This window comes from Leuciscus leuciscus, assembly GCF_965113295.1.
Source record: "Leuciscus leuciscus genome assembly, chromosome: 23".
Classification (NCBI taxonomy): Eukaryota; Metazoa; Chordata; class Actinopteri; order Cypriniformes; family Leuciscidae; genus Leuciscus; species Leuciscus leuciscus.
The window spans coordinates 13,497,962-13,524,841 of record NC_138747.1 but is presented as its reverse complement, the minus strand read 5'-3'; the positions used below and the strand labels follow the sequence as shown (position 1 = coordinate 13,524,841).

Below are 26,880 nucleotides of genomic sequence, written 5' to 3'. Positions count from 1 at the left end.
AATATATGAGGAAGCAGTAGGCACGAAAAATGAGCTATGGGCTTTTACGTTAAAGTTTTAACCAATTTTTAAAGTTTAAGTTCTAGGAGCTGATGGAATTGGTTCAAATATAGAGAAATAGGTCAGCAGATAGTTCGACTGTCATTTCTGCCAAGCAGTTATTCAGCAGGGTAATCGAATGGGAAAAAAGATGAGAAAAATCACATATATTACAGTGCTATGTATATTACAATATGCACACAGAAAAAAATGCTCAGACAGGAAATATTACCATTAGATTACTCTACTAAGTCAGTGATCTTCTAAATGCTAAGCCTCCTCCCATCATGCATGAAGCCCCTCTGTGAGCTAACATTTCTAAACTTTCCCTTTGGTATGTTTTGTACTACGGCCAGTGGAAAGTAGTCAAATGTCCCTTCGCATGATAGCTGATCAGAGGACGGAGAAGCATCTGAGTGACAGCTGTGACATTTCTAGTGAGCGCTGCGAGAGAAATAGAGAGATGCAGATAGAGTGAATGAGAGAGCCCTCGGGTGACCCCTCTCACTGAGCACTAGAGAGGACCATTTGCATTTAATTGAATGCTACGGACATACGGCGGCTTCACTCACATCCACCACCCTTTTTTCTTTGCCATGTCCATTTCCATGTGGAGTCCCACTCAAATCGCACTGCATAAATCTCCATTGGTTAGCGTTAGGTGGCATAGAGAGCTATAAGCACAAGAAGTCTTCAGAACTATGGCTTGGCGTTTCCCCTTTAGCATGAATGCTGCTTAGCATAACAGATGAACACTGACTAGGGTTTGGCCATCATTGCCAAATGAAAGCAAACAAAAGTTGAAGAAGCTGATTTTGTTTGGCAGATATATAACAAATCTCATTTCACTGGTTAGTTTGGGATCACTTTTAGCTTGGTGTATGATCCCTAAGAAACAAACACAAAACCTCAGTACAGTCTTCACTCTACACTGTAAAAATAAAAGGTGCCTGGAGGAACCTTTTGGGGTTCTTCACTTTGCCACACCGGCGGAACCGTCTGTAGATCCTCTAGGCACCCTTTAAAAAGGGGCGGTTCTCTGAGGAACCACACAGGTTTCCTGAGGAACTCTTATATAAGGCACAGTGTGGAACCACTGTGGGTGCCTCCAGGAACCAAATTTCAATTTTATTTTATTTGTATTAAATTAATTTCATGTTGTTACTATGGTTACCACCATTAACTTCTATTATAATAAACAAACTGAACCAAATACAAAATAAGAATTGTTTATTACATATTTTAGATCCATTTTACAGTAATACATACACTTCCATGCACTTGAAAAAAAAAAAGTAACATGAATAATCAACCATGTGTATACAATAGGCTACACAAGAAAAGACATCTCATCAAAATGCATGGAAAACACATGTTCCATGTAATAAATCAATGTAAAAAATTACAATTTTGACTAATTAAAAATGTCCATCTTCACTTAATTTTAAAACATGTGTTTCAGTCCGCTTGTTAAGTCTGACGTCACTGTTTCCAAGTCCAAAAGCTCTATCAGATGCCAAAAACAAACAACAAACAGTGCTAATATACACTCATTGTGCTGTAATATTCCTGAAAATTAGGATCCTAACCTTTATCTCTATTCCGAAATCTCAGATGGTTAGTTATTCAGCTATTTTGAATCATAAAATGTTGAAGTCTGGGACGCCGTGAGACTGGAGACTGAAATGTACACTATGCCTTTTGAAAAGCTTAAATGTGTGACTTGAATCAACAGTTCCCATAAATGGTTGTTGAGTATTCTCAATATCTAGAAACAAGATAGGAAGTAGAAGTAGAGGTTTCGACCTGGAAACAGTATTCCTTATGTCACAACAAGCAGAAAACATTTTCCATTTTAACAGAGTTAAGGTGCAGTAAAATGATCTGTTGTTCTGTGAATGTTCACTGGTGAATTCAGTCATTTCAATAAGAATCCACACGATCAGCAATTTTGTCTTTTTGCCTGTGTAATTTCACGAAATTCACAAATGTGATGCACCTTTACTCGCTGCAACATAAAATGCAATCAATTATAAAATCTTCAGAAGGGACACGTGAGGTACTTAACAAGTTAGAAAAGTGAAAAGGTGCATCAGCTTCATTTTCTGTTTGCTTTTCCTCTTTTCTGGTGGATGGTCCAGGCACTTCAGTGATTTTCAGGTCTACAGGAGGATTTTTATTCTTGATCAAACTTGTATTTCAGCTTACCGAGATCCCTGCAAAGTACAACATTTACTGTTAATAAGGTTATTAAAGTTATTAAATAATTCCCTCAGCCTTGTGACGTTCCAAACCTGTTTGACTTTATGTCTGTGGAACCCGAAAGCAGATCTCATAATGCAACCCGTCACCATTCAATATCACTGCATGAAACACAAGCATAATTTTTTTTTGTAATTCATTCAAACTATTCTTATGTACACTTGTCTAGTTCAATTCAATGCAACAATTTATGTAAAAAATGGTTAAGCTCCAAAAATGTCCCAGAAAAGATCCTAAAAATAGTCAATGAGTTCACAACTCATGTGTTATGGGTTGTGTTGTAAGTCTTCTGAAGTCATATAATAGCTTTTTCCTTTTTTTTGTCGAAAAAGACTAAACTTTAAGTTATAATTCAGGGTTCAAATGTCTTATATTCAAATGCATATGATTAAGGTATAGCCTATAAAAAATGCATAGCATTATTAGCTCCAAACCTGTGATATTATTTTTCTGAGTAACATGAATGAGATTTGAGAGCATGAGGGAAGATTTTCAGAGAATAACTTATTAAAAAAGTACACAGTCAAACAATACAATTTCACACAGAGAAAGTTCATAGTAATAAAGTACTTGCATGTGGTGTATAGGTAACTTACTGTAATTCAATGTTGCCTCTGAAATGTTCAGATTATTTTAGAAATGTACTGGTTGTACTGGGGAAACAAAAGAACAAAGCTGATTATTCACAACATAATATTTATTGACCAGTAAATGGCTTTAAAATGGTATTTGAGAGAATGAGGGCACCTGTAGTAAGTAAAGTTAGGCTAAACAAAAACAGACCAAACTATATTAACCTGCTTTTGTTATTCATAACAAACGCCAATGACGACAGCAGGAATCAGCTACATTAGTTAGGCTATCTCAGCAATTTGAAGACACAGTTTTACAGAATATGTTGAATTGAATGACTAAATCAATCTAATACAATAAGTCAATAATTTCCATTTGTTCATTAACTTACGTTAGATCAACGTAGTTAGCATCGCGGCTAAAACCTTCATACCAGATACTGTGCAATAAACGAGTGGTAAACACTGTAAAAAAGTAGTAATGTATAATCAATTTAGTTTATATATATGTGTGTTTGAATATATAGTGAGTAGACTCTGTATTTATATTTATTTGGCGAGTTTACAAACCTTGTAACGGAGAGCCGATCAAACGGCGGAAGCTTTGATGAGAGGACGGAGCCGTTACCCGATGACGTCGATCAGCTGAGCTTTGTTGCGCGCGAGCAGCGCGAGGATCACTGAAGCGACGATCACTGAAGCGACGACAGCAGAGGAATAGCAGCAGTTTCGTGACAGAATAAAACTTTTCTCCTCCTAGTTCTTCTTCTTCAAATAATAATTTATGAAGAAGTAGGTAAAAATTATTATTTGATTACTATTATTTATTCAATAATAATTAATGAATTCTTCTTATTAATATTATTATAATTTAGTGTTGTTGTTTAAGGTTTAAATTAATCAACAAAATAGGCCTATAGATACTAAATAAATGTAAGCTACCTAGGTGAAAAAGACGTAGGCTACTGTTAAATGTATTAAAAATGCATTAAAGTATATTTGTATTGTAGGCCTACTAAAAACACACTCAAGTTCATTTTTAATAGTACGTCTTTTTTCACCTGGGTATGTAGGCTATACTGAATCAAACTTAAGTAGCCTATAATAATAATAATAGGATAATAATATTCTCATTCTGGCCTCACAGAACCATTGGGTTCCTCCAGATGCTGGCTTTAACATAAGAGATCTTCCAGGAACCACTTAAATGTTAAAAGATCTTCCAATAACCCTTTTATCGCATTCAAGTTCCTCTATTTTCCCCCAAAGCACTTCGAGGTCTCATGGTAATGAAAAGGTGACTCCAGAACCTCTGAACTAAATACAAAGTGCTTAAAGGATCCCATAAGTTCCAGCAAGAACCTCAAAGAATGTCAATGCTCCTCCAGTAACCCTACTATAGGAGAAAGAGCTTTGAGGCACTTAAATTACATTTTGAAGTTCCTTGAGTATCCGACAGGATATTTGAGGCTCCTTTAGTTTTTACAGTGTACAGTCACGCGATCCTTCAGAAATCAGTCTAATATGGAAACATTGACTATATTATCAATGTGGAAAACAGTTGTGCTGCTTCATATTGTTATAGGAACTGATCATTTTTTGCAGAATTCTTTGATGAACAGAAATCTTTTTTTAACATAAATGTCATCACTGTCTCTTTTAATCAATTTAATGTATCCTTGCTAAAAAATATGGCTTTACAATGTCCCTGTTAGACATCTTGCATACTTACTACAGTAATAACAGTAAATGATGCATAATTACAAGCAACTAAACCTAAACCAAACCCTAACCCTTAAGCACATTAACATAATTTAGTATTCATTACACTGTAACAATATAGTGTTTTTCTCTGAGAGCACTACCCTCCAAAAAACCCCTTCTGTGCAGAATGTCACCTCTTGCACTCTGTTTGGTGAATCTTCTGACATTGTGATCAATTTGGCCACGATATGAGAGAGAGAGAGAGTGAGAGAGAGAGAGAGAAAGAGAGAGAGAGAGAGCAAAAATTGCATTGTGAGGAGAACCTTGTCCAGCCAATTACACAAATGCCATCGATCCCTGTGGCTCTTTTGAGGCATAAACCATAAGGATGGACCTTCTGGATGGGTATGGATTTTTCTCCATGGGTTTTCCTTCTTTCCTCCAAAAGACGGGATTAAAGGTGATGAGAGAGGACAGGCAAGCTGACTTACTGGAGGCAGGCTTGTTACAAGGTCTGATCAACTCTGCAAATACACACTCTCGGCCAAGGCCTACTGCAGAACTAAAAGTGTAGAAATATACACCCATATTCCTACAGCTTTTAAAATTAAGATAGATATCCCAGCATGACTGTGGACAGCAGGTCAGTCCTAGGTGAGACATCTGCGGGTGGTAGATCTACCCTTGTTATCATTATCTTCAGCACCACTGAATGTGCATATAGCATGATCCATGAGTCCAGCTTTCCCGCTTAATACTGGTTTCTGATCCAAGAAAAACCACAGAAATGATATCAGTTTGCATCAGGGTTAAGGATATGCTGTGCCTTTTGCTGCTATAGGGGAATATGTCACTTCTTCTGTTGAATAAAGGCAAGCATAATGCTTAATGTAATAAATGTTTATGTTTTAAAGTAAATGCACTCGCTAAATAAAGTCTTTATAGAGCATGTCAGAGGTGAGTTCTGTTCCGGATCGTTCCAGGCTAATATAATTCCCGGGAGAACCCTTTACAGAAAGATCAGTGACACATCAATGTCTTAAGTCAATTTACACTCACAAATCCTAATTATTTATGAATCATTAAGACCACAGATCTACACCAGATCTATACATTTACACCTTTTAAGGGAGGATGCGGAGACCTGGAGTTAATTATTTTTAGCTATTTTCAGCAACAACAAAAAACAAACAAAAAAACAACAACATTGTTTTATTAACTTAATGAAAAAGAAAAGTCTATGTTTTCTAAATCTAAAATTATATTTACAAATATTTGATTAATTATTGAATTGAATTTAATAATTATTATTGAGATGGTGGATGTCATAATTTTTGTTTAAACATGCATTAAAAAATGAAAACAAAAATAGCAGGTTAAGAAAAAAATATAATACATTTATAATATTGTGCATAGATTTAATATTATATGGTTTGTTTATATATATATATATGTGTGTGTGTGTGTGTGTGTGTGTGTGTACTGCTCGGAGACGCTATACAATAAGCAATACTGTATCTTTCAACATATCTTGCGATTTTCATGACTAGTATATGACTAGTAGTAAAGAGGACAAGACGATTGGTTTACTGCCGCTCTGTACTGCCGATAAATATCACACCACATTAAATATATCTGAAAAATGACATTTATTTTGCAAGATGTTGCTTTTTTAAAATACTTTTTTTTTTCAAATGTTAGAGATCAGTGAGATTTGTATTTAAAAATATATATATATATTAAAATAGAAAACAGTTATTTTAAATTCTAATAACGTATTACTGTTTTACTGTATTTTTTTAACAAATAAATGCAGGGCACATTTTGCATTTCACATTTTAAAATGTGTTGCCACTCAAATTCAAAAAGTTATATTAGGCTTAAAGAGTTTTATCTTTAAACCATAGTGTGTGGTGGCAGTTAAGACTAATCTCTTTTCTTCCAGAGAATGTCAGCTCATTACTGGGCAGTCATGGTAAAATGTAGTGCTGTCAAATATTGGAGGCTGCAGACAGGGGCCGTGTGCGGCAATCCAACAGCCTTCTGTATAATTCCGGCGTGATGTGCGAAGGATTTGATTCATTCTGCAGAGCAGCCTCGGTTAAAAATTCCTACTGCACACTAATGATTAATAATTGTGTTTAATTAGCCTTCGACGGTTAGCCCTCATATCTTGGTGAGTTGATAAACACACTTGCTCTGGCCCAGACAGATTTCTTCATTAACCTTCCATGGAACATGTGTGAGCCAGGTGACGGCTGGTGAGCCTAAAAAAATGCTGGAAATGTGTGTATGAGACATTCTGCAGTGGCAGCCTACCTCAACAGTGTCACAGCGAGGTGAAGCTCTTCTCTCTCTCATGCTGGAGTTCCTCTATCTCAGGGCTGTTCCTTTGCCATTTGATCCTTAAAGCAAAGCCGCCAAAAGCTCCTGCAGACCTGCCTCTCTCACCTCAGAACTGTCACCTGAAATGATCCACGTTTCACTAGGATGACATTTTCAAAACTCACAGTAGCGTTGTGACATCCTATGTGGCCTCCAACCATGCCAGAAGGCTGCTGTGCTGCCATTTGCTAGTTCCAAACACCTTAAACAGAAATAATCCAAATGAAAAGTAAATGAACATCTGCAACATTTCATGTGATTTGCAACAATGCTGTAAATGAGTTTAGCCTAATTTGTTAACTTCTGTTAGAGTTTACATCCTCGCATTGAGTTGAGTCCATCTATGACCCCAAAGCGATTCCGTAAAGTGCAACAGTGATTATATAAGTCATAGTTATAAACCTTTAAAGACAGACTTGATAATCAATTCTGTTCAAACGAGGATTTCCTGGTGAAAAACTACATTACCTATTATTCTGTAGAGAAATCTACACCAATCAGAGAATTACAAGCAAATCATGACAAAAGAACTCTTTAGCACCCACCCACTCCTATGAAGCGTTGCGAATTACTACTTATACTACTCAAACTACTTAAATATTTCTATGCCTAATATGCATATTTTGCAATAAACATACATTTAAATCAATAGTTTTATATTGCTCCATTGTTTTTAATATGACTATGTCATTTGCAATGCTTCATGGGATTGTAGTTTTTTACAGTCTCATACCTTTATCTTTTGTCTAATTTTCAAATACTGTTTTGCTTGAAATCCAAGTTTGTAATGTTATGATTCACATCATAGCTTAGCTGGTTGGTTTGTTTCATGGATTGTAGCTCTGAAAGACTTTATTAACCACCTATTTCAGTGATGTCTAAGCAGAAACATTATATGCGTTTTGTTGTAAAAAGCAAAGCAAAGACTACATTACAGATGGAAAATTTCATATTTTAGAAACCTCCAGCTACCTCTCATGCATCTTTCAGTCAATTACCCACTATAATGCAACCTTAAATTACATACAGTAGGCCTATCACAGTCATGTTACGGTTTAAATAGGTCGATCTTTATAGTCAATAGAACATTTTTGTTCTGCATTACAAAACGTACGTCAGCATTGGCCTTTCATATTCATGCCCAGGCCTGCTGAGTCTGGATTAAAGCTTTTAATCACCACTTACGCTCTTTTATCTCCACAGTTAGCTACCAGCATAGCTGACAACAGCATACAATCAAGTGATGCAGTGCAGTGCATCTGCTCCTCTTCCCAGAACCAATCAACATGCTCTCTAACCCTCAAACATCTCATGAAAGTGAATTACTGCACTTTACTCAAAGATTAATTCAATCATTGTCATTAATTCAAATATGTTTAATAAATTGTTGGCTGTAGGCTTCTTATCCAGCGTTCCTCTGAGACTTATCAATATTACAAGCTCCAAGAAATGAGAACTCTCCGAAGGTTTGCTGTTTTTTTGCGCAAGGAAATCCAATTCCATCTTCTAAAAAGCTGTTGGCCGCTAATAGGATCATCTCATTCGAAGATGTCACAGACCAATTTAGACCTCATTAAACGCAATTACGACACACGCTGCTTTATATATGCGATGCGTTCTACAGAAATGCATCCGAGCGAGTTCACAAGTGCCTGAATCACAGCTGGTCTTTACATTAGTAATATATGCATGTCAGGCTCTGACTTCTGCGATATTCTGTAAAATTACAGTCACCATTCGGAGGTTGCAAGGCCAGAGGGTCCTTGTGCTCTGGTAATTCTCAAAGCTTAATTGGCCCGAGTGGTCATAGCTGGCCCGCATGTCAGATTATTGCACGCTTGTCAGAGGAGATCCAAATGACGATGCGCCACGGTCTTGTGGCCGTGCGTGCCGAGGTCATGCTTACAAAAGGGGTGCAAGTCATCTCATTTGCCGTTTCAGCTCTGATTAATGGATGTTACATGATAAGCAAAGACATCTCGTTTCTGATGAAGCAGATGCGTTTTGATGGGAAGCCAGTAATGAATAGGCTTGCTGGCTTTCCGTGGTCGCCATCTGTTCTCATTGAATGATATCCTAATTCAATGTATAAGACCTATACAGTGTTTACTGGTAAGAATAAGCATTTCAGAAGAGACTTCTGGGGACTCAGAGAGAGGGAGAGAGTGGTTACACCCAAGTCCGCGACTCTGTCATCTCTCTAATAGCCTCGTCCTTGTGTAGATAGATGACTGCAGCTGAGCAGTGGGTTTTACTGCTGCACTCTTCGTTTTTTCTCATTTTCTGAGTGGGGGGGTGGTGTCTGATTTATAGGCCTCTCTCCCATCTTCGCAATCTCTTCTCAACTTCAGGCCATCCTTTTTCCTTTGCTCATTTGTCTGTTTCTGAGTCTTATAAACAGCGTGTCTTGATGCACTGCACTGAGGGTCACATTGTGCCACTCAGTCATATCTAATGTGACATGTTGACCTTAAAGGGATAGTTCACCCCCCCAAAAAAAGGGGGGATCCGGGCTGTTGAGCTCAAAACAGGAGCATAAAATGACAAAACAGCACCATATAAGTGGTCCATATGACTTGCACTATATTACAAGACTTCTGGAGCCATACGATAGCTTTGTGTTGTGAAAGGGCTGATATTTACAGAGTTATTAGTCACTGAAAATCTGTTGTTTGGATCTGAATGATATGCATGGACACCCTTTTCCATTAGGCACTTTTTACTTTATATCTCCCAATTGCAATTTTATTTTCCATAATTGCAACTTTATATCTCACAGTTATGATTTTAATTGTTGTAATTGCGACTTAATATCTGACTTGTGATGTGGCTATATCTCACAAAAGCAACACTTCATAACATTTCATTGTCGCTTTATATCTCGTGGTGTAATCTTGTGGTATATCTCACAAACGCAACTTTATAACTCACAATGTGACTTTATATTTCACATATATACATCTTGTGATGTGATTATTTACTGCTATTGTGACTTTATATCTCACAGTGATTTTTCTTATTTTAAACTTTACCTTTCAATACTGTTTATTATTCTTTACACTGAGGTGATACTACAGGTAAAACATTTGAGATCTTTTCCTCACACAAAATTATCTTATGAATATAGAGCCTGAGTTGTACACCCACAGATATACTGTATTTCTAAATCAGCATCAAACCTGAACATGTTAGGTATCTGTCTAAATATCAGGTCATAGTACTGACAGTAAAGCTGACTGAGAATGCAGAGCCCATTTAATTCAGATCACAAAGCGAGCTGACATGCACACACACTGAGGACCTGTGTCTACACCAGAGCTGTAAACACACCTCAGAAGGTCCCACTGGGTGATAGCAATGGCTTCCTGCCATCTCTTTCTGCTTGCTCCACCCTCCCTCTCTCTTTTCCCACTTCACCTCTCCTTCACCTTGAGGGATGAAATCTCTCTAAGCCCAGCATTGGATTTTTCTGGTTGATGCAAATTGAATTTTGGCCCAGTTAGGCCGACGGGGCAGCACTTACAGCCAGCAGTACTTCTCTTAACAGCGAGAGTGATCTTGGGCCTTGGCAGCGGCACAGACAAGAAATGACACCTTTGTTAATTCATCTCCTCTACTTCAGTCAAAGTCTTGTGCCATAGAGAATCTGCCTAAATTAATGACTACAATAACTAAAATGACTAACTAATAAATAAAAACTAAATTTTAATTGAATCTAAAACTAGAAATTAAGAAATTAAACCTAAATAGTAACCTAATGATTTTTTAAACAAAATTACGAAGGCACCTGAAAATATTAAATAATATTTAATTCAAAATATTAATAAAAACTATATTAATATTATGCTAAACAACTCTTGGCAAGCTACAGATTCAAAGGATACCACTATATTGCATTTGTGTAAAAAAAAAAAAAAAAAAAAATCTGAATACAAAATAGCAATGTGTAGTGTGTGTCTGAGAGGGAGAATTCATGTCTGTCTTGTACTACACATTCACATGTTGGAAATAAATGTTCCTCTCAGTTCTGCTTAGTTTACTGTTCTATCGCTTTAGTTTCACATATAAAGAGGGTGTGTTTATTCAACAGCTAATGGGGGCTATAAATCATTTCATTGATGAAATGCAATTACCAAGAGCTGCCAAAGCTATTTAAAAGCCCCGAATGGAAGTAAATGCATGATTTCTTGTGGCTATGACAAGTCTCAAGAGTCAGTGTTTAGAGCATAGCTGAAGATGAATGGTATTGATGCTATGATTTATAGCAAAGCAATTTCGGCCCACAATGTACCTGCCAGTGTGTCTTTAGGCCGAGTCATCACTATTTCAGAGGGGATACTGTGCATCACTTCAGCACCAAGCAAGAAAGAATATACTGTGAAGGGAAGAACATGAATTCATAATTGCCCCTGAAATCTAGCGAATCACCTAACAGCCGGCAGCAACAAAAATGCAACAGAACTGTCAGAGGGAGCTTGTAATTATGCTGGCTTCAGCAGATTTTTGGAGACGCACAAAAAATGATCAAAATGAAGACCGCATGACAGGCAAGCGCAGGGAATAATCTCTGTGCACCTCTTTTTCAACCTCAGAGTGTCTGTTTTAGTTTTCCATGACAATTTTCCAAACTCTTTCTGACTGTTAGAATTAATCAGGCTATGCCTTTAAGAAAAACACTGATATAGTTTTGAACCACTCCATCATTCAATAACAGCCTCTTTGCAAACCCTCCAAAACACTGACAGATTTGCACAATATGCTTCACAAACTGTTAAGAAAACCCCCCAGAAAAGATCAAGGACTATGATCAAATAAAGAAAAAACGAATGTGACCCTTCAGATCTGTAGAGCTGCAGATGCTACACACAACTAAAGCACATAGTTTGACCTCATTTTACTTTTATTGTTAAAAATAAACTTGTTTTTTATGAATAACAGCATCTATCCTACTTCCTCATTATCTCATTGTGATTTGACAGGCCAAGTTTATGAACACTGATCTTTAAACATCAACGCCTATTCAAAAGTATTCTGCCCGACAACAGAAAGTTGTAGAAGTACAAAATTTGATTCGTTTTTTCTTTCACGTTTTGAGTTCTGAAATTTACAGTATGTTTGGGTAACACTTTATTTCGATAGTCCACTTTAGACATTCTACTAACTATGAGTCATTTATTGCAACCACAGTGTATACAGCTTTCCTGTAGCTCAGTGGTAAGAGCATTGCGTTAACAACGCAAGGTTGTGGGTTCGATCCCAGGGGATTGCACATACCTATGTATAAATGAATAGGATAATGCAATGTAAGTCGCTTTGGATAAAAGCGTCTGCCAAATGCATAAATGTAAAATGTAAATGTATGTCTACTACCAGTCATTAGAGTGTTATTTTGATGCTCCCCCGATGGACATTCTATTGACTATAAGTAACTATGCAAGTTACTGTACGTCAACTTACTAACCGTAACCTCACATCATACTAATACTGTAATGAAAGTTAGTCGACATGTAGTTGTAAAGTTACTTATTATGTCTAAAGTGGACTATCGAAATAAAGTGTAACCATATGATTTAATACTATAATTCTCTCACCTCAAAAGATTAATGAAAATTTGCTTCCTCATAATATGACACTTAATAAATGTATCTACTGTATGTATGTGAAATAAACCAATATAGCAAATTCCCATACTGTACTGTTACATTGCAGCTTTCCAAATAACACTGAAAAAAAATGCTATCGAGGTACACCTATAATAATAAAAAATAAAAAAAGCCATTCCCCTTTTGGCAACTTAATTTATTTATGGCCTTGGATCACAGCTAGTTAAATACAGTAAAAGCATTATGAATTGACAATGTTGCTTTAAGGCTTAGATGCAATTGGATTTATAGTGTTTGTATGTGCTTAACTAAACAACACTCAACTGAAAAGGGACATAACAAATGCATTTCCAAAGAACTGAATACTGTTTCAGTCCTTTATGATCCATTATCATATAAACCTCAGTATGCTAGAGCAGATGAAAGCTCATTTTCAACATACGTAATTAATGCCCTCTGTTATAGACATCAACCACTCCAAGGATACCATAGGCTTTTGTCACCAGTCACTGAAGTTACTGCAGGCGCCTTGAAATACCACACACCATCACAGCGTAATGCATAATGAAAATCAACCAAGGGGGTAAATCAAATAAATACAAGCGGAAGAAAACTAAGCGGTAACACTCGCGAGTGACACTTCTGGTTACCATGAGCCTGCTATTGTTAGCAAACTGTGGGATCTACTGCAGAATGCATTAAAAAGACAAAATGCAGCTCCTATTTCCTTGTACCTGCTTTCGCTATAATTCGCCATACTCCGTATAACTTCAAACTATTGAGCGAGGTGCAATGTTGCCGTTCTACGCACAAACACGCTGTTAAAGGGCTGAGAGAAAAGTAAATGGAATCCAGTCTCACACTCTGGTATTATTATTGATTTCTCAAACAATCTGTGAACAGATCGACCCCCCTGGGTTGACATTGCTTTTATGTGCTAACTCTAATTAACATTATAGCACAGAGACTGCAATCCAGAGAGCCCTGGATTAAAAGAGCAGCTTCAGCAAGCTAACTTAATTCATCCTTGGCTGGGGCAAAGGGTTGTCAGATCTTCTGGTCCCGCTCTGACCCTCAGTTTTTTTTACCAGGGGGTTCGGCCTGCTATCTGTCAGGCTTCTCAATCGATGACCCATTTGCAGATCACTCTGCAGTGTGAGCTAAGCGAAGGTTATTTACTGGAGAGCTTCAAGAGCCAATCTAATTAACAAAGGCACATCTTCACTAAATGCAGCACCCAAAAGCATTAGGAAACATTTGCATGTTAAGTTTTTTTTCCCTTTGTCTGTGCAGAATCTTTTCCTCCGTAACTTTAAATATCAAGATTTCACCTTTAAATAGAGAGAAAACAACAATTACATGGATGTATCACAGCTTGCATATAAGGCGACACATGCCCAACTTCCAAAAATCATAGTGTTTTCATTTCTTTTTTTATTTAATTTTTAGCATAAAGAATTTAAATAATTACTTAAAGGGTTAGTTCACCCAAAAAATGAAAATTCTATCATTAATTACTCCCCCTGATGTCATTCCAAACGTATTGAATGATATATACTAAAATTATATATATTTGTATATTTGAGTTATAACTTTGTATACTGTATTTTGAATACATTTTTATTTTTGTATTTTCAGTTTCATTTTATTTAGTTAAAAGTTTTAGTAATTTGTGTGTTTTGTCATTTTTAATAATTATTGTTTTTTAATGTCTTCATAGTTTAATAGTTTCATAATAATCCTCGTCGATACAAGAATACATGTTGTGGTTTATACTACAATGTCAGAAAATTATGTATTTATAGCATCATGCATGTATCTGAAATGGCATCTGATGTACTTTTACCATTCAGCATTTAGGACGCACTAATCTGAATATCACACATGGATAGTATGCCATCTTAGATGGCTGAAATAACTACTTTTCTTCTGTTATGGCCAATGATCATATAACATCTGCTTGACGACGGACAATATGGCATCTTGTCTCAAATGTGAGTCTTCAGTCTAGTATCTTGTCGATCTTCCCCTTAGGGTAGCCCAGAGAGAATAGAGCCTTTAAGCATTACCAAAGTAGGCTGATAGATGGCTTTGTTTCAATTATCTTAGGTGATGGGATAACACACACCCTTGGTCTCAGAGGAGGCATAGAAACAGAGACTGCCAGGAGGGCAGCAAGCAGACACAGACAGGGAATGATGAAGAGATTTTCTCAAGGCACAGGGAAGATTTGGTTTCAGTTCACAGTGATTTCAGATTTATGTGAGAGACAAAGCAAACTATTTAATAATTGACAACAACATAAGGTGGGCTATTATTTTAATCATTGTAATGCTATGAAAGCATGTTCAGCTGTGCTGAAGGTGTATAGAAAATAAAGAGATAAATAAATGTACATTTCCAATCTCACAATAGCCGTTTTTTTTGTGATGCTGTCGCAGTTCTCTGAGATTCTATCCCCTGTTGTAAATGAAAGCCGTCTCCTCTAAAGCTAATTAAAAGTTTATTAGTGGCAGCGCTTGTCTGCTGTGCGTCAATGCCTGGAGGTTTGAGAGGACCATATTGCATGCTGGGATTATTGCCACATCACTCTGTAGCCTACTCCAAAATGGGCACTGGAAAAGGAAAGGGCGTCATTTACTGGAGGGAAAGTACAGAGGGTAAGGAAGAGGTCAGCAGCCTCCAAGCACCAGTAACACGTCATCTAAACATGGGGTATTCTACAGGCCTACATATGGTGACATAAGAAATGATAAGAAATTAATCTACTTTTACTACTGATCCACAATAAATAAATAAATGAAGGATAATATCACAAACTAACACAACAGTTAATTTGAAAATCTATTGCGCATATTTAAGCGACTGAAAGTTATAATAATAATACAAGTTAAGTCTGTCATGTACTGTATAGGGGAATAATGACCATCTTTAAACCAAACCAGATCCTAAAATGAACTACTATACTGTATATTAATAGCATAACATACTACATTTAATTAACAAATAATCATCACGGGACATGGCACATTAAAACACAAGTATATTGAAGAATACATAATATACTGCAAGAAAACAACAGCAATTAACTTTGCACAAGGGGATGCATGAAAACATGAATAAATCAAAGTGTGCTTTTCTTTCTTCTATTGCGAGACGCCCCTTGTAACACACCGGGCATAATGATGAAATTCAGTGTATTTAGTTTTAGATCAATGCACCACACTTAAATTCATTGCCTGTGGTGTATAGATGCATTCAAATGCCTGGATTTCTGCATTATTATGTAGGTGGAAGAAATACATCTTGGAAAAAGCTAAACAGAAGCCATTATGAAGCATTCAGGACTCTTACAGCTCTTGAGAACATGGTTCAGTCATGGACTGTGATATCCAGAATGAGCCAAGCGTCTCATATGTTCTCATCCAAAGTGGTCTTCTGCAAGCCAGTTTTGCCTTGTACCCACATTGTGTTTCCACACACTCTGCCAGGGATATCACACACACTGGCATGTCAGCACAGCCAGTCTATAGCTGGCCAGAATAGACACACAAACAAAGCAAACGTGACATAAGCTCAGCGTTTGACATGTGTTCTGCAGTATTTCAAAGCGAAGGTGAAGTGTAAAGGTCTATTGAGTGGTTTTCACTCATGGCTACAAATACACAAGTGCAGATACACAAACTCTCTCACACACATCCTGAAGGTTTTGAGAGATTGTGTAGGTCAGTAAATGGCTGACTGGGGTTCATGGCGCAGCAGTGGAGGAGTCTGGCTCTCTGTGGCCTGCAGGAGGTTTTAGTTAATCAAACTTAAACCCCTGCGCTGAGACTGAACTCCATTAGTGTATCCATCAGCACAATGGAAAAACGGCTCATCAATCAGTGTCAGACTCAATCGATGGCCGCGGCTTCTGGAACCTCCATTTGATTTTATTACGAAAATGAAAATAAATACGGAAACAAAGGGCGCAAAGTGGGCTTGTGAAGTTGTGGATGCAAGCATGCAGAGGGGATGTAAGCTTCAGTGCATAAATATAAGTTAAACTCGTAGGTGGTGATGAAGTTGAGACCTCACACCAATGAATCCGTCAAGCTAAACGACTGCCAAAAAAACCCATGGAGGCGAAACAAAGAAGGGCGAAGCACTCTTAAAATGAGGCAATCTACAATGCTGCTATACTTGTAAGGAAAAAATAAATACTTACCCGGCAACTTGCAAAAAACAATCGATCAGTCTCGTTCACTGCTGACCCTCATGGAAAAAAAAGCTCAGGTTAATATTATTCTGCATATTTGATGCATGTTTTGCCTCCAGTGCAGTGACATTCTGTAGCCTAGATTCACAGACTGAATAACATCAGATGGGAAGGCAGAAGCAGGGTGCGCTATATTGGAAAGCTGAGTTCTGGCTAGAACATCTAACATAATGCAGTAGCAGAAGATTTAAAAAAACAAAAACACACAAACAAAAAGTGCTGAACTTAAATTTTTACAACTGTCAGGTGTTTTGTGTGTATGTGCTTGTTTGAAAGAGAAATGTGGGCACTGAAGCTTTGTGGTGGAATGGCCCAGCAAGCACAAAACACTTTTCAAGTATTTCATATGTTGGACTTTGGTTGCATTGCAGTAGTGTTTGGAAAATTCTCTAGAATACAAATCTAAAAAACAAACAAATAAAACCTGATGATAATACCAAAAACGATAAGTAACAAACTGTAAATTTTTGAAAAGTTACATTTGAGAAGAAAATATCACATTTCAAACAATTTGCCACAATTGTTAAGTGAACTATTTCAGATTTCTGAATTTTAAAAGTGACTTTTAATTGTCACAAAACAATTTTAAAGTTAAAGTTAAAATGTATTTTTCTTCATGACAAAATATTATGTATTGCTAAAACAACGCTAACGTATAACTGTATTAAACCAAAATAAGTAATGTCATAACATTATGTTTTAGTTTTAAGGTGGAGAAAAAAACATTACTGTTTCAGTATTTTTTAAGCTGTTCAAATGTATTTATTTTATTTTGCAAGAAATTAATTGTTTTTTAAGCAACAATGCATCCAATTAATCAAATATGACGGTAAAGATATTTATATTGTTACAAAAAATATATATTTCAAATAAATGCTGTTCTTTCCATCTTTCTATCATCAAAGAATCCTGAAAAAATATTAAGCAGTATAACTGTTTTCAACATTGATAATAATAATAAATGTTTCTTGAGCACCAATCAATATATTATAATGATTTCTGATGGATCATGTGACACTGAAGACTGGAGTAATGATGCTGAAAATTCAGATATGCCATCACAGGAATAAATTACATTTAAAATATATTAAAATAGAAATAAGTTATTTTAAATTGTAATAATACTTCACAATAAATAAATGTATTTTTTATCAAATAAATGCAGCCTTGGTGAACATAAGAGACTTAAGAAAAAAAATCTTACTAATCTAAAACCTTTGAATATTAGTGTACTGTATATATATATATATATATATATATATATATATTCACACACAGTATATGACATTTATACAATGTTTATTCTTCATTGAACCATGTTGAACTGAATCCCTTTCACAGCCAAAAACATTTGAAAAAATCCAACCCCCAAACTTTTGAACGGTAGTGTATGTAGACCTGATACATCCCTTCAGATTTACATAAATCACATTATTTCACCGTAGCCTATATTATCATTTAAATTTGGACACTAAAATTGGTTATGAAAACGCATACCTCGGGTCTTTAGTGACCCGGGACATCATTCACTACCCTCATCCTCATTCATTTTTTAAAGTTAGACATCAACCTTCTTAGCATTCCTCCATCAATTAATTATAAACAATATAACAAGAAAAACATTTATAAAATTATAAAAGAATGCTTGTTTAAGGCAGAAAACCATAGAATAAAAGTATCATCAGCCAAACTTGAAATGGCTCAGCGATTGACTGCAGAGCAAGTACTAAACGCAATTAGTGTCACTGTCACTTAATGCTGGATCTGGTGAAGAAGCTAACAGCGATCAAAATATTGATTTTGAAGATAAAAAAAAAGAAGTTACAATTTTTAGTTTTGAGACTGTTTGAGATTCTGAATGTACTGGGAAATGAGCTCTGCCAAGGACAGTGATGATGGTATAACATCTGCTCAAACTGATCCCTTCCAAGCTCCAAAAGTGAACAAAATATGCTTAATTTTATTCTTCTGTAATTGTTACTCTAATATCAGGAGAGTTTTGTATTATTGCGACAGGTAGAGACCCATCCGTGATAGATCCGGGTCGCTGAAGTAATAATAATTGGTGAAACATTCATGCTGTGTTTAAACTCTCAGCAGGGTCATGTTACGGCAGGCGGCAGTGTGCACATTTCTTGATTGTAGGCCTACACACAGCTCATTTAAAGCACCAAAGGATAGCATTTCCGTTTCGTTTTTCTGGGTGTGACAGCAACAGTGGGGAAGGGATTGTGTAAAGAGCTAGAGAGACTACCAGCGTGAAGTAAAGATAATCCTTACCTGTTCTGACCTCGCTGAAGCTGATAGGGATACACTGATGTGCGGCAGAGCCCTGGTCTTCAACCGTAGGTCCCACGCTGACCACAGGAGATGGATGACTCTTTCTGTGCAGCGAACGTTAACATACGCATGCACTGTACAGACTAGGACATAAATACTGATAAAGTAACTGCAACAAACAATGTAAACACAGGAAATACATGAACTACGCAGACTGAACAAGTTACAGAAAATTAAAGGTATAGTTCACCTAAAAATTTCTGCCATCGTTTTTTCACCCTCATGTCGCTCCAAACCTCTATAACTTTTTTCTTCTGTGTTACTAAAATAGTGAAATTAAGAATAATATCTAGGTCCTGAAGAACATCCAAACATTATTGGTTCTTCACTTGTTAAATTCCTCTAATGTCACCAGATTTGAGAGCTGCAGTAGAGGGGAGGATTTCAGTAAATAACAATTTCAATTTGAGTTTGTTCCTCACAATGAGTTATCATACAGCTTTAGACGACTTGGAATATATACTATTGTTCAAAAGTTTGGGTAACTTTTTATTTTAAGGTGACGTAGTTACAAGTTAGCCCATTACATGCACTTACTACAGTAAATTATGCATAATTACAAATAACTAACCATAAACCAAACCCTAACTCTATAGTAAGTACATGAAGTTCATTCATATTACTCAGTACTTATTTGAGTTAGTATAATGTAACTATGTCACCTTAAAATAAAGTGTAGCCAAAGGTTTTCTTTTTTCTTTGAAAGAAGTCTCTTATGCTCACCAAGGCTGCATTTATTTGATAAAGAATGCAAGTCAGTCAAGTTTAGGATGAAAGGGTTAGTAAATTATGACAAATTTAAATTTTAAAGTGAACTATACCTTTAAGCAATTATCTTCCTAGATTGATGTTTTCCTCTGCTTTGCCCTAGTTTTCCAAAGTAAAAAGGGCAGATTGCAGGCAAACATGTCTCGGATGATAGTCTGATTGAGCTCCCTCTAAGCTAAGCAATGGCAGGAAGAGGATGAAAGATGTGGCGACTGGGGCAGACAGAAGCAGAGATAGCAATGAAAGCCTCCCAGGAGTGGACACTGACATTGATGCTTAAAGCCAAGTGCTAATGAAGATGAATGTAAGGACCACAGGCAAGCCTCTGTCAATATTATTGAGGGTGGTATGACAGAAGGTCACTCTGAGCATGAGTCATCCTCCCACCAGCAGGGGACCAGCATGGAAGACTCAACCACCAGAGCTAGTTTCAGAGGACGCTTGAGGATACACTCTCTTTCATGATCTGCAAACAGCACAGGCTGATCCCTCGCTCTTGTTCTCGTCACTTTCGGTGAGGTTCGGTAATGGCTGTCTAATTGAGCTGCGTATCATTTGAACGTATCAGTTTGCGTGTTTAGTTTGTCCCTTCTTTCAGCTGGAGAGGGATTTATCCCTTCAACGTCACCATTTTGCCGTTATCCTGGTGAAAACAGAGAGAGAAGAGAATAATAGAGAGACTTTGAGTTTAAACAGCGATACAAACACATGATAAGTGATATCACTAAAGTGTTGGTCCAGTGATATTATTCTGCCATTTTACAAGAACATTTACTGTAAAAGTTTGGGGTCAGTAAGATTTTTTTAAAAGAAATTCATACTTTTATTTAGCAAGGATGCATTAAATTGATCAAAAGTGATAATACATTTACAATATTACAAAGATTTCTATTCTGTTTCTGTTCTTTTGAACTTTCTGTTCATCAAAGAATCACGGTTTCCTCAACAAATCGTGTCACTGAAGACAGGAGTAATGATGCTGAAAATTCAGCTTTGCAGACACATTTGAAAATATTAAAATAGAAAACAGCTATGTTACATTGTTATAATACTTCACAATATTACTGTTTTTATTGCATTGTTGATCAAATAAATAATACTTACTGAACAATGTTTCTTTCAAAAACATTATTCACATGTTTAACATAAAAAAACAAACATTTGAACAATAGTGTACATATACTGCATATATTTTTATATAACTCAAAATTGCTAGTACTGTACATATCATTGGATGTCTACCAGAATTTTTTTTCTTTCAATTTCACTGGAATGGAAAACTGACGGGCACTGACTAGAAGCATAATGTTTAATGTAATGTAATGAAGGTTTTTCGAGTGAGTACACCCACTCAATAGAGATGGAACACAGCTCTGGTTTGCTCCAGTTCAATTTAACCCCTGATTTATCTTTGATATTTAAGTTTCACTTTCTTTGGCATATCCATCTGTCTCTCAACAACACCACTGCTCTTAACAGACATCCCAGACAGACCGAATGAAAAGAGAAAATAAGATGTCAGAGACATGAACACATTTATAGAATTACACAGTGCATCAAGCGGCCACTGTTAGTAAGAGAGAAAATACTGTAATCAGCACACCCCCCCATCCAAAAACAATAAAAATTCAAAAAGGTGCAAAAATGCTGATCAAGAAAATGCATTCAGGAATCACTGCAGGGCTTTCCTGAAATATAAAAGATGAAATACGAGCTGATGTTTACTCCACGTGTGAAAGACTTTCCCATTAATGAAAAACCTCAGGCCTCTTTTGTAACGGAAACAAATACTTAGCATTGTATCTTTGAACTAGAAAGAAGAAGAGAGTTAAAAGAGTTCAACCAGAAAATGAAAGAAAAATGTTCAGTAACACTTTATTTTAAGGTGATGTATTTACACATACTTACTACAGTAATAACAGTAAATTATGCATAATTTCAAGTAACTAACCCTAAACCAAACCAGTAACTCTAAAGAAAGTACATGTAGTTAATTAATATCACTCAGGACTTATTTGAGTAAGTATAATGTAACTATGTCACCTTAAAGTAAAGTGTAACCAAATGTTCAGTTTTACAAAAAAATAAAAATAAATTACTTTACAACCGACATCACTTTAGTTAGGATAAAATGTACACTGTAATAATTTTGTTCTAAAACAGTTTAAAGACCCCCAGTGGTGAAAATTTTGGTTTTATATGTCTATGTGGTATTTTTAATATGCTTTAAGACAAACCTTATGAAAATTCATAAGTCAACACCATTGCTGAGTATTTTCTCTCTCGTTGTTTCTGACGTCACAAACTACCTTGTAACCAATCACGTCAATGTGTGATCATCAACGAGTGGATCTCTGAGCTGGTGTGAGTGAGTGGAGGCGGGGCTAATTTGCATATTCATAGAACCGCGGATATTAAACGAGGCAAGGGTGTAGAGTTACGTTCAAGCTATTTTAAATGAAACATGAAGACATTCTTTTTTCAAGGAAAAAACTTTTAAATATGTCATTTTGGTGATCAAAGATGAGTTTTAAGGGATAAAGTTATTGACTACAGAGGGACTTTTTGGGGCATAAAGAGATGTCAAAAGACATCTCTTTACTTTCTACAAAAGTCAAAGTGGCTGTTGTTTGAGAGAAAAAGCGTTTGATAAGCCCTGCTGTCATTCTGCATCTCCGTCCAGGAAACCTGCCTCGTTCATGCTTGGACACTTGTGGTCCCTCTGATGAGAAATGCCAGTTTAGGTTGTCAGTTCTCTGTCATCACACACTGTAAGCTATAAATGAGGCCTTTACAAAACACCTACATTTTTCAGTGAGATAAATTGATCAAAAGTGACTGTAAAGACAATTTTAATTTGACAAAATATTTCTATTTAAATTAAATGCTGTTCTTTTCTTCTTTCTATTCGTCAAAGAATCCAGACAAAATAATTCTAACAAAAGCATTATTATTTTCAACATTGATAATGTGTAGTAGTGTTTTTGTTTTGTTTTTTAGAACCAAATCAGCATATTAGAATGATTTCTGAAGGATCATGTGACACTGAAGACTGGAGTAATGATGCTGATAATTCAACTTTGCCATCACAGGAATAAATGACATTTCAAATATATTCAATATATAGTTAGTTCTGGTTCTCAAATCTGATAGACCGAGCATCAGCTCCAACTCCAGCACCAGCCCGGTGAAAAATCGAGCAATGCGCTATTCGACTAATATCACACATTAACTGTTTCACAATTTGTATCACTCCACTTGTTTCTGCTGGATATAGCTGCAGCATTTCTCACAGCGAACAACAATGGCAGAAGAGCAAACCCACTATAATTTTACAAATAATAATATATTATTGTGTCACGGAATGTAGTTTTACCATTCTTTTAGGCAAGAATGTAGTTGTGTAGACCTCAAATATGTGATTTATATATAAATAAACTTATTTAGCCATTTTCGGAGTTGCGAGCGCAGCTTCATCTCGGCCAGTCCTTCAGGAATTTGCTGGTGGCTCTTATATAGATAGAGGTATAACTCATTTTGGGTATAGGCCTATCAAAAAGGCAATCTTTGGCCTTATTAATCTATTATTTGTCCCAGGGCAAATCGATTTGACCAAGGACAAAGTTAAGTTTCATAACTTTATATTTTTATTTAACGTAAATCCCGTATAACTAGAGCACTGTTTTTTGTTGTTGTTTTTTTTACTTTTGACGAACTGTTTGCTTGTGTTTATTTCCTCTTGTACAAACTTCTTATACTTTTATAATGGATATTAGTGTTCATTTAAATATCATTGTTCAATAAATAATATTTTATTTTATATAAATAATATGCCATATTTGGTATTAAGAAAGGGGTTAGTGATTGTGATTTCAACTTCAGTGAACGTCACATTATTTATTAAAATTACTTATTAGTCCCACACAAAAGATAGTTTTTAAAGATACTGTAGCTGTTTCTTATTTAGTTACAGTACACACTTCTAAAATGGCCCTTTTAAATGCTGTAAACTGACAAAATGATTGTAATAATACGCAAGTATATGTGAAAAAAGATAAAAGATCATGTGGAAAAAAACAAGACATCTATAAATATGCTATCACCACTACATTTAAAAAACAAAACAAGTATTTATTTATATTTTTAGTGGGCTGTGTGAAGGAGCAGACCTGTTATGCAGAGCTCCTTCAACTTTCACACTGACCTTGTGGAACACGGAGGCAGATCTCCATGGCAACTCTGCAGCGAGAACTGCAATAGCTCCTTCCAAGAAATAAATGACGGTGGCTCTGCAGAGGGTTACAACAGAAAGAGAAAGAGAGGGAGAAGGAGATCTCACAACTTTTTTTTATTAGTAAAGCACATAAGACATTTAAACACACACACAAAAACAAACAGCTGGTCTAGATTACACATTCTTGTAGTGAACTGCCTCTTGTCCCGCTCTGAAAAGAAGCTGTTATCAACTCGCTGCCGCAGCACTCATCTAATTATTACAAAGGTCAATATTCCTCAGGAAGGTGAATGAGAATATACGACACTCTCCTGAGATGCAGGTGGGGGGGATGCTGCGGTAAGGTTGGAATAATTCTTGGTCATATATCCTAGTTTGCATCTATCCAGCATATAAAACTGCTTTATAAAGAGCAATGTGATGGACATATGGGCAATAGCTATTATATATAGGTATAGTCAATATGCAGCGCTGTCAGTTAGTTTTAATTGATGACCAGTGTGCCTATCAGATAATATCTATTCGTAATATATATTAAACCTGTCGCTTTAGTATGAAATCTTTTATATGGAGGATAATTTTTTGAAACTTTCAATAAAACATGAAGAAGAAAGGCCAATGGCATTACATGTTACTGATCAATGTCTTTTACATTTACATCACCGTGATTTGAAGATGGACAGACAAGCAAATCGGTGTAATTTGTGATATGTGAGAAGCTATTCTGCACAGCTTTTAAGGACAATTTTTTATTCACTCTCTAAATGACTCCATCATGTTCCATCAGGTGCATTATAATTACACAAAGACGCTTATGAAAGGGGCTTTGAGGTCGTTCACACAGGACAAGCTCTTGCATTCAAAAACAGCTGCAACTAAACAAAATGCGCCATGGTCAAAGACGTCCATGTACATGAAAGCCATTATAAACAGCCTTCTCGTTTCTCTTCAAATGCTGGTGGGCTCGGTGCCTCATCCCAAATCATGTGTCTAATCACATTTTTTTTAAATGGAGGCAGCGAAGTTCCTTTGAAGTCATGATAATACAAGAGTGCTCACCCTTCCGTCCCCTGGAGGAATTGCCCAAAGCCTTGGTAAGACAGACTCACACTGATGAAGGCAAAGATAACAAGATGAAAATCCCCAATCAGATTCCATCTGTGGCGATGGTGGATTAGCCTGGCTTTGAGTCACCACGACACCAAGTCGATGTTTACGAAGCAGTGGTTGATGCTGGACAGCCTTGGGTAAATCCAATGCTGACACGCTCAAGGGCCCTTCTCCCTGCTTCTCTCAGCCTCTTCTGAAAATAAAGAGGAATATTCAATTAACTTGTGCAGTTGCAGCTTCAGGTGTTGTTCCCCTTGTTATTATTCAAACGCTTTCTTCTTTGTCTCAAGGGTTACTGAAACCAGGTGTGGATCTCACTTTTTGGCTTAAACCAAGCTTGCGTATGCATAAGTTATGTGTGTGTGCGTGCACATGCCTCGGAAACAAACAACTCTTGCAAAGACTGGAACAAATAAGGATTACTTGCGACCAAATAAACACAAACAGATACTGGGAAAGCAGTAGCTTTGGATAATATTGGAAATCTGGTCACTATTGCACAGGACATTAGCATAGATGAGTCCCCATCACAGTTTGCCATAGTAAATTTTGTCACTACTACATTATGAATTTATGATTGTGTCATCTAATACAGAACAAGCATCTCCAATTGTTGAGCAGGAGCTTTTATTTTGTCAATGCGTTATAATGAGTGGCAATATGGTGCTGGAATTTATTTTTTAATGCTGTGTTGTTGTTATTGTTGTTATTAACAAGACAAGTAACAGGGGCAATATGTTCTCTCAAGCACACAGCTGTCAGGCTCCAATCTATTGATTTTCCATTGTTCCATTTACAAAAAAGCACACAAATGTGTAAAGATGCAATTACTTTTTTTTTTTTTTTTTTTACCACTGCTAGATGTAAGAATTTATCCTCTGATTTACACACACACACACACACACACACACACACACACACACACACGCACACACGCACACACACACACACACACACACACACACACACACACACACACACACACACACACACACACACACACACACACACACACACTTATTCATTTATTTAATAAAACAATAAAAGATCATGTTAGATTACATATGTATATAATTCATATAATGTAATGTAATATAACAATATACAATCAAGAGCTAAGACTTTCCGTGATATAAGAGACTGTGCAAGTTACTCCAGGAAAATTCAGGGCCACCGGAAGCAAAAGGGGTCAAAATAAAGTTTTGAGAGGCAGAGAGACACAGTATGTGTGGCAGTAGAGTCAGGTTGTGCTTTCAGAGCCTGAAATTAAGTTGGCAGAAAACATTCTGGCAAGGTCAGTGCAGGTGAAAACAGAAGGAGACAGACAGTAAAAGTTCTTTCAATTCCAATGTTACACACACACAAACACACACTTACAGAAAAACACACAAGACAAACTATTATCTTAAAGATATCTACGTTTTTGGACATTTAAGCCACACTTATGCATGTATGTATAAATGTCATTGTATAGACCTTAGTCAGGGTAGTGCCATGTTTAATTTTTGACAGGAATAAAAATGAGGCTGTGAGGGATAGAAGTACAGTGCATTCAATGGATTGTACTGTTGTTTAAAAACAATCCAATTGTTCAGCTGATGAAAC

The 26,880-nt window shown here is 36.3% G+C and overlaps 2 protein-coding genes and 1 long non-coding RNA gene across 4 annotated transcripts in view; 2 read left to right on the top strand and 1 right to left on the bottom strand.

Annotated features, from left to right (window-relative positions):
- LOC309488098 (uncharacterized protein) overlaps window positions 1-26,880 on the top strand; it is a 200,358-nt gene that overhangs the window by 84,543 nt on the left and 88,935 nt on the right. The window lies entirely within an intron of this gene.
- The window catches only part of lrrn2 (leucine rich repeat neuronal 2), a 50,014-nt gene that overhangs the window by 13,975 nt on the left and 9,159 nt on the right, over window positions 1-26,880 (top strand). The gene's annotated exons all lie outside the window — the stretch shown is intronic.
- Window positions 1,318-4,365, bottom strand: LOC309488114. Of its 2 annotated transcripts, XR_014202018.1 has the most exons (4): window positions 3,266-4,365; window positions 2,898-2,954; window positions 2,334-2,402; window positions 1,318-2,255 (listed from the first exon to the last, which is right to left on the bottom strand). It is a non-coding gene; the product is annotated as an uncharacterized lncRNA (long non-coding RNA). The 2 variants fall into 2 exon arrangements; XR_014202019.1 differs by lacking the exon at window positions 2,334-2,402.